This window comes from Pleurodeles waltl, chromosome 6, assembly GCF_031143425.1.
Source record: "Pleurodeles waltl isolate 20211129_DDA chromosome 6, aPleWal1.hap1.20221129, whole genome shotgun sequence".
NCBI classification, from domain to species: Eukaryota; Metazoa; Chordata; class Amphibia; order Caudata; family Salamandridae; genus Pleurodeles; species Pleurodeles waltl.
Window position 1 is genome coordinate 1137539944 of NC_090445.1, and position 16717 is coordinate 1137556660.

The window sequence follows — 16717 nt, forward strand, 5'->3', positions numbered from 1 at the left end:
CTTTGGAAAATGTAGTTGTATTTCTGTTGCTGATATTGCTAAACAAAAGCAGAGGGAGAATTGCTGTTGATTCATCATTTGTCATGGGCAGATGTGTAGCTTCGGGGGAGGGGTATTTGAGGTGGAACACCCCCTAAATGATTGCTTGGCAGCATAGTTGGTTCTGCTGCCGGTGCTCATGAATGTATTTATTTAGATTACTGGCCAAAGGAGGATGGAGTGTGTGGGAGCACAGATAGCATAGATAGGGCCCTGGGCTCAAAGCACACATCAGAATAAAATTGGTGCAACCCATGCAGATCAAGGGGCCCTTGTCTGTTACTCACTCCACTTTGTGTGCTGCTGCGGTGACCCCTCAGTGGCCTGACTAACGCTCATCCCTTCGCACCTTTGTCAGGGTTTGGCCCCACATTCGTGACCCGTTGCTTGAGCAACTAAAGTCAAGGCATTGATCCGTCATATGTTGTCTGCTGTGCGAGTGATATTATCTACCATTGGAATTCTACTTGTCGAAGTGTGTTCTGGGAGTGCTGGGCTTGCTTGTGAGAAGGCAGGTGCACTAGGCAGGTGGGTGTGACCGACGCTCATAAGGTGTGTATTTTCACAGCTTTGTCTACCACAGGCCACACTGCCATGTATATGTCCTGGTTCAGAAACTCTGATGTATGAATTTCATGTATATATCATCCTGCCAACCAGTGCTCTGAGGCGGCTGTCAGCTACCAGCAGCACTGTAAGGAAGTCAGACAATGACAACTGATTCTTATATGATGCTTTACACTTAGAATGAAATCACTACGCATCTTAGGGTCATGTTATTGAGCTTCAGGAAATGTGCATTTGAAATTTAAAACTTGAGTGTTTTTAGCTTCTTTTTCCGCGAGCTTCAGCGGTTTGGATGACGAACAGCTGGACAGTGGAATAAGTTGCATAAACAAGAGACAATAAAAAAAGAAATTGCCTCTTTTAAATTACAGATCTTTTTTCTTAATTTTAACATTTTGTCTTTTTGTAATGCTGGGTCTATGATGAAACTTAAAACACTCAGGTGGTCATTACAACCCTGGCAGTCGGTGTTAAAGACCGCCAACAGGCCAGCGGATTTTGTTTTGCAATTACGACCGTGGCGGAAAGCGCCAACAAAGACAGCCACTTTAACACTCCGACCGCCACGGCGGTACAAACAAACAGCGCGACGGTCACCGCCAACAGACAGGCGGGAGACAATGTACCGCGCACACTATTATGACAGGCCAATCCGCCACCTTTTCCGGGACGGATTCACCGCGGATAGAAACACAGCGGAAACAGGAATCTCGAAGAGAAAACGCTCACCTCTACACACCCCACGAGGAACGAGGACACCATGGACCCGGAACTCCAAATTCTCCCTGCAATAGTCTTCCTGCTCCTCTACCAGGAGCACGAACGCCGGCGGCGAAGACCTTGGTGAGTACTGCACCTACGACACAGGGGAGGCAAAAAACAGGGACACACACATGCAACACCCCCACCCTCACCCACTACAACACACACACTAATGCATATCAATACATCACAGTTACACCCCCAAACCCCCCCGGAAGAATGCAAAGACAATAGAAAATGAGTGTAACCAATGTAATATATTAAAAGCAAGTAGGCAGAAATATATAAATACACCATGTACATAATAAATACCAAGCATAGTAGTCCAGGTAGTTCTCTAAGAAAGTCTGTGGAACACTGGGACCACATGGTATGGGCGAGGCCCACACAAGATCCCGACCATGACAGAGAGAACACTGCAGGGGCATCATAGAGCAACTAAACAGGCACCTCAGGGGGAGGGAAAGGGGTGGCACCTCAGCCGCTTGAGTGCACAACGCCAAATCCACGAGGGGGCCACATGCCCACTGTTCCATCCTGGGGAGTGCAAAGCCACAGTCTCTCAAGTCTATACAGTGGGTGGGTTGCCCACTGCCATATCCTGGGGAGTGCAAAGCCACAGTCTCTCAAGTCTCTACAGTGGGTGGTTTGCCCACTGTTCCATCCTGGGGAGTGCAAAGCCACAGTCTCTCAAGTTTCTACAGTGGTTGGTTTGCCCACTGTTCCATCCTGGGGAGTGCAAAGCCACAGTCTCTCAAGTCTCTACATTGGGTGGGTTGCCCAGTGCCATATCCTGGGGAGTGCAAAGCCACAGTCTCACAAGTCTCTACAGTGGGTGGTTTGCCCACTGTTCCATCCTGGGGAGTGCAAAGCCACAGTCTCTCAAGTCTCTACAGTGGGTGGTTTGCCCACTGTTCCATCCTGGGGAGTGCAAAGCCACAGTCTCACAAGTGGATAACAGTCTCCACTGGTTCTGGAGGGGGCATGGTGCCCAGAGTGCTTCATCCTGCTAAGGACAGAGGTAGTGGATGACAGTCTCCACTGGTTCTGGAGGGGGCATGGTGCCCAGAGTGCTTCATCCTGCTAAGGACAGAGGTAGTGGATGGATGACAGTCTCCACTGGTTCTGGAGGGGGCATGGTGCCCAGAGTGCATCATTCACCCCGTGACGGACTCAGTTGCGTCAGTGCCCTTGCCGCTAATGGGCCAGCGGTGCTTGAGATGGTGGTGCCCTGTTCAGCGGTGCTTGAGTTGGCGGTGCCCTGTTGAGCGGTGCTTGAGACGGCGGTGCCCTGTTCAGCGGTCCTTGAGACGGCGGTGCCCTGTTCAGCGGTGCTTGAGTTGGCGGTGCCCTGTTCAGCGGTGCTTGAGACGGCGGTGCCCTGTGCAGCGGTGCTTGAGATGGCGGTGCCTGTTCAGCGGTGCTTGAGATGGCGGTGCCCTGTTCAGCGGTGCTTGAGATGGCGGTCTCCATTACAGGGTCTCAGCTGCTGGTGGTCCTTCATGGCCCAGCGGGGCTTGTGCTGGCGGTCCTTCATGGCCCAACGGGGCTAGTGCTGGTGGTCCTTCATGGCCCAGCGGGGCTCGTGCTGGCGGTGGCCTCCTGGGCAGCTGGGCTGGTGCTGGCGGTGGCCTCCTGGACAGCTGGGCTGGTGCTGGCGGTGGCCTCCTGGGCAGGTGGGCTGGTGCTGGCGGTGGCCTCCTGGGCAGCTGGGCTTGTGCTGGAGGTGGGCTCCTGGGCATCGGGGATGATGGCGGTCTTCTGCGCCTTGCTGCTCTTCCCAGACTTGCCGGGTTTCTTGTGGCCCTTCCCCACCTTGGAAGGTGTCACAGCTGACTCCACACTCCCACCGGGACCCCTGGGAGCGGCTTTAGTGGCTGGAGCCTTCCCCCTCTCCCGCCGGGCACTGGCCAACTTCTGATGCTTCACAGGTGGGGGACTGTCTGTGCTGTGGCTCCGTGCCACACTGGCTGCCCTGGTGGCCGGTGCACTCCAGATTCCAGTGACTACAGGCACCACTGGTCCCGGAGATGTTGTGGCTGAGGTGCTAGTTCGGGACCTAGGAGATGGACAGGGTGGGGGAGGTGTGGGAAAGAGGTCAAGGGTGGACAGGAAAAGTTTTTTGGACACACTGTGACGGGTAGCTGGAGGGGGTTTGGGAGTGGAGGAAGAGGTGGTGGTTGGAGGAGGTGTACGTTTGGTGACTTTGGGTGAAGGTGCATGCGCTGGAGGCTGTCGTGAGGTGGATGGCTGTTGGGTGGGTGTGTGCCTGCGTTTGTGTATCTTGGGAGGGGGCGTCACAGACACACTGGGAGAGGACACAGGGGATGTGTGAATGGTAGTATGGGTGGTGACTGCACATGAGCGGGGTGTGGCGGTGGGTGTGCTGGAGAGGGACGTAGTGGCTGTAGAGGTAGTGCATGCAGGTGTGAGTATAGACGAGACTGGCAGGGAGGAGGGAGACGAGGAGGAGGGGGACACTGTGGAGGCAGTGGATGTTGGTGTGTCTGCATGTGTGTGATGCTTGCGTGAGTGCCTGTGGGATGTGTGGTGCTTATGTTTGCCAGAGCTTCCCTTGTGTGTTGACGTGTGTGCATGCTGGTCTGTAGGTGTGCTTGGGATAGGCTGAGTTACAGGGGATTGGGTTGGGGTGGAGGAAGTTGGAGGGGGGAGGCTAGAGACAGGGACAATGGCTGCCATCAGTGCTGAGGCAAGAGTCTAAAAAGCTTGCTGAAGGGCCGCCTAACCAGAATGAATGCCCTCCAGGAATGCATTGGTTTGTTGCAACTGCCTCTCTACACCCTGGATGGCATTCAAAATGGTAGACTGCCCAACAGTGAGGGACCTGAGGAGGTCAATGGCCTCTTCACTGAGGGCAGCAGGGGTGACTGAGGCAGGTCCTGAGGTGCCTGGGGCGAAGGTGATGCCCACCCTTCTGGGTGAGCGGGCACGGGGCAAAGGCTGAGGGACTGCTGGGAGGGCGGTGCTGGTAGGGTGGGTGGCGGCTGTACCTGTAGATGCGGGGGGCATAGATGTTGCCGCCACCACAAGGGAGCTCCCATCAGAGGACGAGTCCGTGTCGCTGGTGTCAGCTCCTGTCCCCGCCGTGGAGCTCCCCTCGCCCTCCGTCCCACTGGTGAACTCTGAGTCCGTAGTCTCGCCCTCTAGGGCCATGTGGGATGAAGCTCCCTCGTGCTCCGGTGCCACTGCTCCTCCGTCTGATGATGCTAATGCACACAAGAACAGAGAGACCACAAAAAGGTGGGGGACGACAGAAGAAAGACATGTTGAGTGCATGCATTACCGCTACAGTTGCCGGACACGACAGACACAGAAGCCCCCTGCACTACGCTGCGCTCTTGGGGTCCACTGTTCAATTGCTGGGAAATGGCCTTCAAGGTTATGGACGACATCTGCCACATAGATGACACAGGGGCATGACTAGGTGTACTTGGCACTCTACAGAGGTGGGGTGGGGTGCCACATGGCCTGCCTTATGGAGGGGCCTTGCATACGGAACTCGTCCCGGCCTAGGGAAACCCACAGCCCACCTCCCCCATCCAGACACCTCCACTGCGCGCAAAGTCAGCAGAATGAGAGTGTACTCACCCCCTTGTGGCTGCTGTGATGCCCTCAAGCGCCCATCCAACTCCGGGTAGGCTACCGCCAGGATCCTGAACATCAGGGGGGTCATGGTGCGACGGGAACCCCTCCCACGTTGGGAGGCCATCCCCAGCTGAGCCTCCGCCGTCTTCTTGCTCCAGCGGCGAATGTCCTCCCATCTTTTCCGGCAGTGGGTGCTCTGTCTGTGGTAGACCCCCAGGGTCCAGATGTCCTTGCCGATGGCACGCCAAATATCTTTTTTCTGGTGGGCGCTGACCTACATGAAATGTACAGGGGAAAAAGAGAAGTTATTACCAACTGCACCGTCAAAGTGATTGGCCCCCATCCCTACCCTTGTCATGTGGCACATGCATTCACCGTCTTTCATGCACGCAGCACTCTCCCCCCTTCCTTCTTACATCCAGCCCTCTCCACACAGGCATAGCCCGTACAACATACTCCCTGTGTACTTACCTGTTTGTCTGGAGGACCGTAGAGTAGCGTATACTGGGGGAGGACCCCATCCACGAGCTTCTCCAACTCCTCCGATGTGAAGGCAGGGGCCCTTTCCCCAGACACTCGAGCCATTGTCTCTTCCAGTCCGAGGTCACAGCAGCACTTGCAGTGTAGGTCCTCTCCTGTCGAAGATCAGGTATCGAGTGATTGAACAGATAGAAAATGTCGGTCACGTCCGTGGCGGTGTGTACCGTCACCGCCGGCGTACATCGTCATTGGCTCATGGGACCCATAGGGTCCAATGTTAACCAATGCAGCATTGCACCGTGGTCTTCGACCGCCCACCGCGACGGTGTACAATGCCAGCGCAGTTACCTCACATCCCATTGTCCCACTTTAGAGGTCAGGCAGCCGCCATTTCAGGGGCCCACATGGCTTCATTTTCAACTGCGTCACACATGCCTAGGCCTAGACTCTACACACATACAGGCCATCTTTTGTGTATGAATGGTGTTCTGTGTAAACTGTGGGTACGTACCTCTGAGTTGTTTGACTCTGTGCTCGCTGTTGTCCTTCATAGGCACCGTCCGCTGGGACATGTGAGGAGATGGCGGCATCCTCCGGTGTACCGACCGTTGGTGGACCTGTCGACAATGGAGGAGCGACATGTGATTATCACATACAGGCTTGACCGTGCCGCAATCCAGGAACTGTATACCCAGTTGGAGCCAGACCTGATGTCAGCAATCCGCCATCCCACAGGAATCCCCCCTCAAGTGCAGGTGCTGTCAGTGCTCCATTTCCTTGCAAGTGGGTGTTTTCAAACAACAGTGGCCATTGCATCAGGGATGTCCCAGCCTATGTTTTCCAACGTATTGTCCAGAGTGTTGGCTGCCCTTCTGAAACACATGCAGAGCTACATCGTTTTTCCTCAGGTGGAGGATTTGCTTACAATGAAAGGTGATTTCTATACCCTGGGACACATCCCCAACATCATAGGTGCCATTGATGGGACCCATGTGGCTTTGGTCCCCCCCCCCACAGGAGTGAACAGGTATACAGAAACCGGAAGAGTTATCATTCGATGAATGTACGGATGGTATGTTTGGCAGATCAGTACATCTCCCATGTGAGTGCCATGTTCCCTGGCTCAGTGCATGACGCCTACATCCTGCGGAATAGCAGTATCCCTTATGTGATGGGTCAACTCCAGTGGCACTGTGTGTGGCTATTAGGTGAGCACCTGGAAGCAAGTCAGTGGGAATTGTTGTCTGGGTATATCCCTTCAGGTTAGTGTGCGTCTAACAGTTGTCCCTCACCATTTGCAGGTGACTCTGGTTACCCCAACCTGCCATGGCTACTGACCCCAGTGAGGAATCCCAGGACAAGGGCAGAGGAACGCTACAATGAGGCCCATGGGCGAACTAGGAGGGTGATCGAGCGGACCTTCGGCCTCCTGAAAGCCAGGTTCCGGTGCCTCAATATGACAGGTGGATCCCTATTCTACTCACCAAAGAAGGTGTGCCAGAATATCGTGGCCTGCTGTATGCTTCACAACTTGGCTTTGCGACGACAGGTGCCTTTTCTGCAGGAGGATGGTCCAGATGGCGGTGTTGTGGCAGCTGTGGAGCCTGTGGACAGTGAAGACGAGGAAGCAGAGGAAGAAGACATGAACAACAGGGACTCAGTGATCCAGCAATATTTCCAGTGAGACACAGGTAAGAGTACAGACCTGCCTACTACATGTACTTTAACACTACTACCTCTCTACTGTCTGTCGTTTTCACCCAGTGTATGGTCACTGAGTTGTCACTTTCCCTTACGATTTCACAGATGTGGGTCCCACTGTGTGACATCTGCTTAGATTCCTCATGGACTAGAGCTGTGTGACATAGGTATGTTGACATTACAATTGAAAGAGCATTTTGTCACTGTAATTGCTAATACACTATTTCGAAATCACAGACAGACTCCAGATTGTTTTGTGCTTTAAGTGTCAATGGGTGGGTGACCGTGTACCCCAGTGCTTGCATTCCTGTGTGGGACCTTGTGTGATGATGGTTTAGGGGGTTGTATGGGTATGTGCAGTGGGCATGCTTTAGTGATGGGTGTCCATGCTTTGTTGTTGCATACAGGGCTTGGTGTTGGGATGGGTGGTTTGTGATTGTGGTACATATGTGAGGAGTTGGGGTACTGGGGGTGAGGGTGGGGGTATGTGCTGGCATGCAGGTAGGGTGGGGATGTAATAATTAAGATTTGTCTTACCAGAGTCCATTCCTCCACCTACTCCTACGAGGCCCTCAGGATGCAGAATCGCCAAGACCTGCTCCTCCCATGTTGTTAGTTGTGGGTGAGGAGGTGGGGGTCCGCTGCCAGTCCGCTGAACCGGCTGGTGGTGTCTTGAGACCACGGAACGCACCTTCCCCCATAGGTCGTTCCACCTCTTCCTGATGTCCTCCCGATTTCTTGGGTGCTGTCCCACTGCGTTGACCCTGTCCACTATTCTTCGCCATAGCTCCATCTTCCTTGCTATTGAGGTGTGCTGCACCTGTGATCCGAATAGCTGTGGCTCTACCTGGACGATTCCCTCCACCGTGACCCTGAGCTCCTCCTCCGAGAACCTGGGGTGTCTTTGCCGTGCCATGGGGTGGTGTAGGTGATGTGTGGGGTGGAGTGTGTGGTGATAAGTGTGCTGATATGTAGTGGTGTGTTGTGTGAGGTGCGTGGAAGTTCTGTGGGAGATGGTGTTGTGTGCCTATGGATGCTGTTGTTCTTGCTGGTGCTGTCTCTCTCTGGCCTTCTTTCGGAATTGTTTGTCATAGGGGTTTGTGGGTGATGTGGGTGTGTGTTTTATATTGTAATAGGTGTGTGGGAGTGGTGTGTGTATGTGTATCAGGTGTGTGTATTTCAAATTGTCCAATGTGGCTGTGTTTTGTAAGAGTGTGTGTATTTTGAGCGTGGCGGTGTGTACCGCCAATGGAATACCGCGGTTGAAAGACCGCAGCGTGGATTCGTGTGTCGTGAACGTGTGGGCGTTTTTCTGTTGGCGTGACGGTGGAGGTTTTGTTTTTGCCAGTTTATCACTGACCTTTGGTGTGGCTGACTTGTGTGGGTGTCTGAATTTTGGCAGATTCCGAAATGTGGGTCATAATAGCTGTACGGAATTCCGCGGCCGTAGCGGTGTGTTGGCGGCCTTCTGCACGGCGGTAAGCAGCTTTTACCGCCAGTATTGTACTGAGGGCCTCAATGTTTAACTCCCCACTCCTTAAAAGCATGCTTCACACAACTGGTTGCTAATTTGAAGATCTAGCATATTTGTTGTTTCGATGCTCTCACTGTGCCCTGCTAAAACACACTGATGTATTCAGCCCAATGAGACAAAAGGGAATCAAACCGGATGGGTTGCTGGTTCCGTTATGTGTAGACGACCACAGTGTACAAGGGATTTATGGTCCAGAGAGTTTTAAACGTTTTCCAGTCCTCGACTTTGGGGTGCCTTTATCATTACACAATGCTAGGTATTCCACAACACTTTTGTTTGTTTAGGTGCCTTCACCCAGCTTGCATTCTAAGGTCAGGCAGGGCCTGGGCTACCATAAGCCCTGCTCTTGCTTCCTTCCCTTAGGCAGCTCTGCTGATTGGAGTTCTGGACTTACTCTTCTTGGTCTTCCTGCCCTGTGCTGCTGTGCATATGAACTCACCGGGGCCCTGCACTGACTGACTAGACTGTCATCACACTGGGACCTTGGAGGTGACCTGCCCAACAACAGATAGACACCAGCAAGATAAGAATTCATTCCCACCCTGCTAACAAATCAGTAACCAATCTCAGGTAAAGCTGAATGCCTAGGGATGGTGGTGGGGTTAGAGAACGAATTTGAGAGATAAAATGATGTTTGCTCTTGTTGCAGTTTTTCCTGTTGCACATATTGCCCCATCAATGGCATTTAAAGTAATGTTACAGATGGCTAGGTAATGAACAGGTTTTACATTTGGTGCCAACTTTAATAAACCCACTTAAAACCTGCACAGTTTGTTGACTCAAACCAAAACCACGAGATAGTGCAGAAGGGGCAAAATGCACTGCCTCTTATGTGCAAACGTAGTGTATAGCATGTGAACGTTGCTTGCATTATACCACTTCGTAAATGCAACACTATGCCCTATGCTTCACCTTTGGCATGGTCTTTTATTGACTTCTTGTTCACCTCGGCAAACTGTCCTCTCGAGGTCGGTGTACTGATTATTATTAAATTGGATAACATTAATGTTTGTTGTTTATGGTGCCTAGAAAACAGCAGAAGAGCAATATGAAGCACTAGGCTATTGATTTTTTTTCTCCATTTTTTATTGTTATTTTTATGATATTATGATTAGTATTATTATTGTCATTATTAATTAATAATACATATAATCATCATCATTATTTGCAGACAGTGTTAACCAGGCCTAAGAAATACTTTACCGTTCTAAATAAACAACAGGACTGCAAAGAAAATGCCAAAATACAAAAGATTTTAACTTCAGTGTTTACTCGTTTTTTGACAACGACTATCGGAATTGGGACAATGGAAAGGTTCATTGTGAAAGACAATACTGTAAGGGCACCTAGTTTCCCATATAGAGTTCTTGGAGCTTCTTCTAATCCATTTGAGGTAAGCCAAATCCACAAATAAAAGTCACTTCTCCCTGATGCAAAATTTACCAATTTTCAAACTTAATTTTCTAAATGAATAGGCACTTCATTACAGTCATTGATGCTGGTAAAAGTTTAATCTTTGACAGATATTTATTGGTGTTATAGAACTTTGCTTCTAATTTATATAATAATTTTAGGTTCTTTTACATGTTTTACGTCTGCAGCCGCAAGTATCGCTTCTAGGCGTACAGCTGAAATGTCTCTAGAAAAGCCTCTTCTTGCAGCTCCTCAGCTACTTCATGAATCAAAAACCTTCAAGATTTTCCATCCTGAGCCATCTATTGTGACTGCGTCTCTAGAGGGAGGATGAGATTAATAAAAGTATAGTAATAAAGAGCAAAGTAGTAAATGTATAACTATCTTCACAAGAAACCTCAAAAACCAATTTAGAGCTGTTTCAAACATAAAAGCCCTCAAAGACGGTCCAAAATAAGCCATATGTCACTCAGTGTGGGGAATTTACTCCTGGGTGTCCTGTGACAGTGGCTAACTTAGAAATGCCCAAGCAAAATCAAGATCAACAAAATAGGACTGTTCCTGCCTCGCATTCCAGTGCTATTAAGATAGCTGCCATACTGCATGACTTGCTTACTGTAGTGAAACAAGATACTGAATTATGATTTAGTGTGGTAAAAACCCAATTATCTACTGAGAAGTTTTGCACAGAAGTAAAACAGTTTGCTACAAAGATGCAGGAAAAGTCACACAAGCTTTTGAATTTCTGTAACAAATTGGTATGGCATAGTCACTCTATTGGATAACCAGTGGATGACATTGTAAGTTGTGATCCAGCAGATTGGAAAACGCAAACGCTGACTGAAAGACAAACGTTATGCCAGATTGAAAATGAATCTCATTAGCCATGTAAAGAGCATTACCCCAAAAGTTCAGAAATAGACCCAAAAAAGCAGATACGTTTAGAGCAACATGGTTTGATGAGTATCCCTATCTCGAATATAGTGAGAAAGCTGATGCACATTTTGCTTTGTATGTTCCATCTGCTCACATTCAGTTGGGCAAGAGAAAGCTAAGAATGCATGAATTGGGAACGGTGTACAATAGTAGCTGAAATGATGAGTAGAGACATTACTAAACCAGGGGAAACTACTTTCCATGAAGCAGCACAGATCCTATCTGGCAAAACTAACATTCACCCTCCTCTTGCTTTGGTTTACAAATTGACACTGCTTGTACCAGTTGCTGTTGCCAGTAATGAACGTCGTTGTAGCCAACTAAGGGCCTGATTTATACTTTTTTAGCACAATTTAGCAGTCAATTTTTGACACAAAAGCGGCGCAAACTTACAAAATATAATTGAATTTTGTAAGTTTGCGCCGCTTTTGCGTCAAAAAATGATGCAAATGCGCTGAAAAAGTATAAATCAGGCCCTAATACCGGTAAAGAATTACTTTAGATCCACAATGACAGATGAGCGCTTAAAGCATTTGATAGTCATTACTTCTGAAGCAGACATCACAGATAAAATGAACATGGCCAGCATAGCTTCAAGTGGAGCATTTTAAAGGATTGACACATTCCAGTTTAAGGTCCCACTTTATATTTCTCCCAGTCACAAACAATGCTTTATTTTTATACAGGCTCCACGGTGTATGCTTTTGGTCCTCTGCTTCTTTGTGAATTGGGGTTTATGTGGCCTAACCATTTATCATGGCAAAGAGAAGTTCATCCACAGAATGCTTCCAACAGACACATACGCCAATGTAGAATGGTAACAGATTAGTTAAATGCTAATACATAGTGTATAAAGGTTTTGATATCACCAGGCCCGTGGAGAAGAATCAATAAAATTCATTTATCAGGTAAAAACTGTCTCCATCCAATTATAAGTGTTTTATCATGCAATTTAAGCACATGCTAAACAACTTTAGTTCTAGTGTACAGAACTTTACAAATACATAGTAGTAATTTTGAGTTCTATGCTAACTTGTGATGTGGCCTATGACTATATTATTGCTACCAAGGATGTCCTTGCTTTACTTAATAGCTTTAAACTAATATCCCTTAGCTTGTCAGTTATTCCCGTTCAGTGACCTCAGCCCATCCCTACTCTTTTCATTTGAGTCCACCATGTTGTTAGTTGTGAAATCTCAGGCTCGTGCTCACTAACGTTTTTGACTAAGCTACGCCCATGGTCATGGGCCAAAGGACTGCTGCCTAATGATTTCATTGCAGAGGAACAAATGTGACTGGCGTGAATAGGATTGTGAGACAGCTTGGGGAAGGCAGTAAGAGGGCAAAGTGCAAAGTTAAGTCTGCATTTCATTTTTATGTCCGTGCTTTTGGATTTTTTTTTGCTTGTGGGACATGAAATTTAAAGTTGGTGTTTATGTAGGCAAAGGTTTGCCAGTAGAGTGCTCCATATCTTGTGCATTCAGTTTCCAGTGAGTCTTCCAGGCTTTTGAGAAGTGACAGACTCTTGATTAGTCCTTTTTTGGAATAGGCAAGTATCAAGGTAGATGCTAGGTGCTTTTGGAGCAGTTTCATGAATTGACAGAGAACTTGGGGGAGGGGTTTCTGGATCCGAAAAGACAGAGGAACCGGCCGTCTAGTTGATCTTTTCAGGAGTGGAGTTGTATTCAACAAGACTGTGCTACAAAAACAGAAATCTCCTAACGGTGGTTCTCTCAAGCCATTTGGCTGCACCTGAAGCGTAAAAGGTGGCCTCGTATTACGGTACGGAGTAATTAATTAGCAACTGTTAAATCTAGGATTATGTCCCGAGCCCTCAAATGCTGCGGGTAGCCTAGGCTTCTCTGAATTGAGAGTTTGGAAAGACAACCAGCTTCTAAAACGGAATAAATAGGAATTATTTTTTCAGCAGAAATCTACCCTTAGAGCTAAAAGTTTCTATATGAGTCTGGTGGAAATGTTTATCGCGGAGTTAGTAAGAAAGACAGAGGGGAACAACAGGAGTAGAATTAGAATCTTTTTTTTAAATAATGCTTTATAAACTTTAGTATAACATTGACAGCCGTGTATACTGTGTAATATTCCGGTACCCTGGTCTAACCTCCAGTGAAAAAGGTTACGAAGACTAGTATGCTCTGTCTGAACGCACTCGGAGAATACAGTAATTTTATCTGTCATCAAATTCTCTGTTTTAAGCATTCATGAAGTTGAGGATTCTGCAATACTAAGAATGAACACTAGATGGCAGTATAAGACCAGTTTAGCTATAGATTGTACGTGGCCACTCTGACACATTCCCTCTGGTTTCTCGATTGCAAAAGACTCACGGTCGTCTAGAATTAGGACACACTTAGGGGCATATTTATACTCTGTTTGCATCGAATTAGCGTCATTTTTGTTTACTCTAATTCGATGCAAAACTAAGTCCATATTTATACTTTGGTGCTAGAGGGATCTAGCGCCAAAATATAAATATGGAGTTCGCTTTGCACCGAATTAGAGTAAACAAAAATTTATGGAGTTTAAGGCATTTTTTTGGAAGTGGAAACCTACCTGGCCTTAATGAGATGCAAGGTAGGCGTTCCCATGCCCGGGCAAAGCTGGCGTTGCCCCATTTTTTAACGCCTGGGTCAGGGCAGGCATTAGGGGACCTGTGGGCCTATTTCCATGGTGGATGACCCCATCCCAGGTAAGTATAGGTAAGTACAGGTAAGTATTATTATTATTTTTTTAAGTGCAATTGGGGGCCCTGAAATGGCCCCCCCTACATGGCACTGGGTGTAATGGCCGTGCCCAGGGGAGCCTGGTCCCCTGTGCTAGCCATTGGGGTGGTGGGCACGACTCTTGTCTTTTCTAAGACAGGAGTGATGTGATATGGATGGTTTTGCATGAGAAAATGTCTCTAGGCAGGCTAGAGTCATTTTTTTTTACTCTAACCTGCCTAACATCATTTTTTTAAGCAAAGCCCCTTTCTTCCATACCGCCAGCCCCACCCGACTAACGTCATTTTTTTTAATGCTAGCCTACCCTTTGCACCGGCTTGCACCATTCCATAAATATTGTGCCCGGCTGGTGCACAGAAATGGTGCAAGCCGGTGCTAAGCCTTTTGAAGCAAAACAGAGCTAGTGCAGTTTTGCTTCAAAAAGTATAAATCAGGGCCTTAATTTACAAAAATGAGCATAAAGATCAAATTACTTGTCGTGATCTCACAGTCCTGAGAAAGTATTTATCAATTTACTTGCTGGTTGTGCTCTACCCTAAAGAATTTAAAGCTGATTTGTGATTAAACCAGTGTGCTTGTAAAAATAAAGAACGCCAATCGACAATAAAGGACTGCAATTTCCTGAACATCTCGAATTAATGGATGTTTATTTTGTTCCAGCCCACACATATGATCAGTGTATACATAAAAACAAATACAAAAGATAAGCAACCATTTTAAACACTGTAGTGATGTGGTAGTGAGCGAGTGAAAGCTTTACAGCGCTCGTGCTTCTGACTCAGCTGATTCAAGGCACTTGACTGACAGAGTGAATGAATGGATGAGTGAGGAAATTTGTAAAGCGCCCAGATAGTCTGAGTGTCCCGGTGCTATGGACTAAAAGTATTAGGAATACACCACCTAAGCCAAAGAAAATAGCAAGGTTTTAAGATTCTTTCTAAAAACGTGACTCAGAGTTCACCATGCGCAGTTATACATGGAGCAGGTTCCATGCCTGCACAGCAAAATAAGAAAAAGAGCGACCTCCCCATCTCATCTGCCTAATCTTAGGTACCACTATAAGAGAAAACAAGCATTTGCAATGCAATGGGTCTTGAGTTTGCATGAATTAGAGCTATTAGCATTGTAACTTCCTAACTTGGATTTTCTTGCCACATAGATTGAAAATGAAAAGTAAAATAGTTGACATAAGCAAGCCGATTCAAAGCACAATGGCCACCAGAAGCATGAGGGTGAAGGAGAGACACAAAAGAAAAAAGAAGTTCGCTTGCAGTCAGACGTATCGGCAAATGTGCAATTATCCATGTAACATGGTAGATGGCCAAGGTGGTAACAAAACTGCTCCAAGGACGGACATACGTAAGGCATTTACCAATGGTAACAAAAGATTTTTGAAAGGCAAGACCATGAATGAGTGATAGTGATGGGTGTGTGATGGGTGTGGTTAGAAGCCCACAGATAGATTACAACAGGCCAGACTGCTTGCGCGCTCGACCTAACAATGAAGAGGGCAACACTTTTGAAGCGGTATAATGCTGCAACCTGGTAGTCAGATACTGAAGCCCAGCCAAAAGTAGGTTTTATGTGCCAAAACTGAAGTCTTCAGGAGAATTCTCTTCTTTACTGCCATCCAGTGCAGCAATCACAAGTGAAGGGTTATAGATGTCTGGCAAGGAAGTTTGAAGAGTGCATCATTCTGAAAGACCTGTAGTCTGGTAATCAAATAATCTGGAAGACCAAGGTACAGAACGTTAGCATAATCTAACCCAGAGGTGAAAAGTGCATCTTTCTGGAATTCAACAGAAGAAGGAAAATACATTTTATTAAGGCTTGGAGCAATCCAAAGCATGTACCTACCACTGAGGAAACTTGCGGTAGAAAGATGACAAGTTGTCGAACCTCACCCCTAGGTTTTTCCCAACTGTTGAAGACAGAAGTGGTGGCGGCACCATTTCTGGCTATTAACTCTGCCACAAATTGGTCTATAAAGACTCATGCAATAAAATCTCAGTCTTATCCATATTACACATTAGTTGACGAGCACTGGGCCATTCAAAAACTGCCTGAATACAGGTCTTAAGAGGTCTACATGCAGCTTCAGCTCCCTTCTCAAAAGAGAGGAGTAGCCGGGTATTATGGGCTTATGACACAACCTTGAATCCAAACGATTCTACCAGTGAAGCCAGCTGAGCCAGATAAACCTTAAAGATCATTGGACTGGAAGAAGAGCCTTGAGGCACCCTAACCAAAAAGGGCCTCAGTTCGAAGGAGAATGGTGCCAGCAACGCTGATTGTCCTCCATTATCCAGAAAAGATGTAATCCAATTTAGGGCTAAATCCTCAAGACCTAAATCAACGAGGGCTGTAATTAATAAGATCTCTTGAGATATGGTGTTAAGTGCTGCAGAGAGATCAAGTAAAATAAATGCTGCCCTCCCTCCTTCTTCCGGGTTCAATTTGATGCATACACTTGAAGATGTACCATCTCTGTTCTATACTTAGGAAAATTCAGATTGGCTAGAATGAAGTAATTTTTGTGTTCCGGATAATCCAAAACTACTTATTTCTCAGCTTCTTAAAATTTTTGCTTGCGGCTGGAGCGAGTGACGTAGGTCTAAAACTAGACAGCGTGCTAGGGTCCTCAGAAGGTTTTTAGTGAAGCAGAACCAAGTTAGCCTGTTTCCAGAGTGATGGTACCATGGATGTCAATATTGAAATGTTCAAGAGCCCATTCAAAACTGGGTTAACCATCTCGACTGCTATTTCTAGCAATGCAGTGAGAGACGGATCAGCCGGAGAGCCAAGTCTCCAGAATATCAGCCTTAATTCCTCCAAAGAGATGGAATTAAACTGGAGGGGCGATCCAAGCCTAGGGGCTGTCCAAATTCCCCTAAACAATCCACTTCAATTCAAATTGAGCTGCGTTATAGAGATTTCC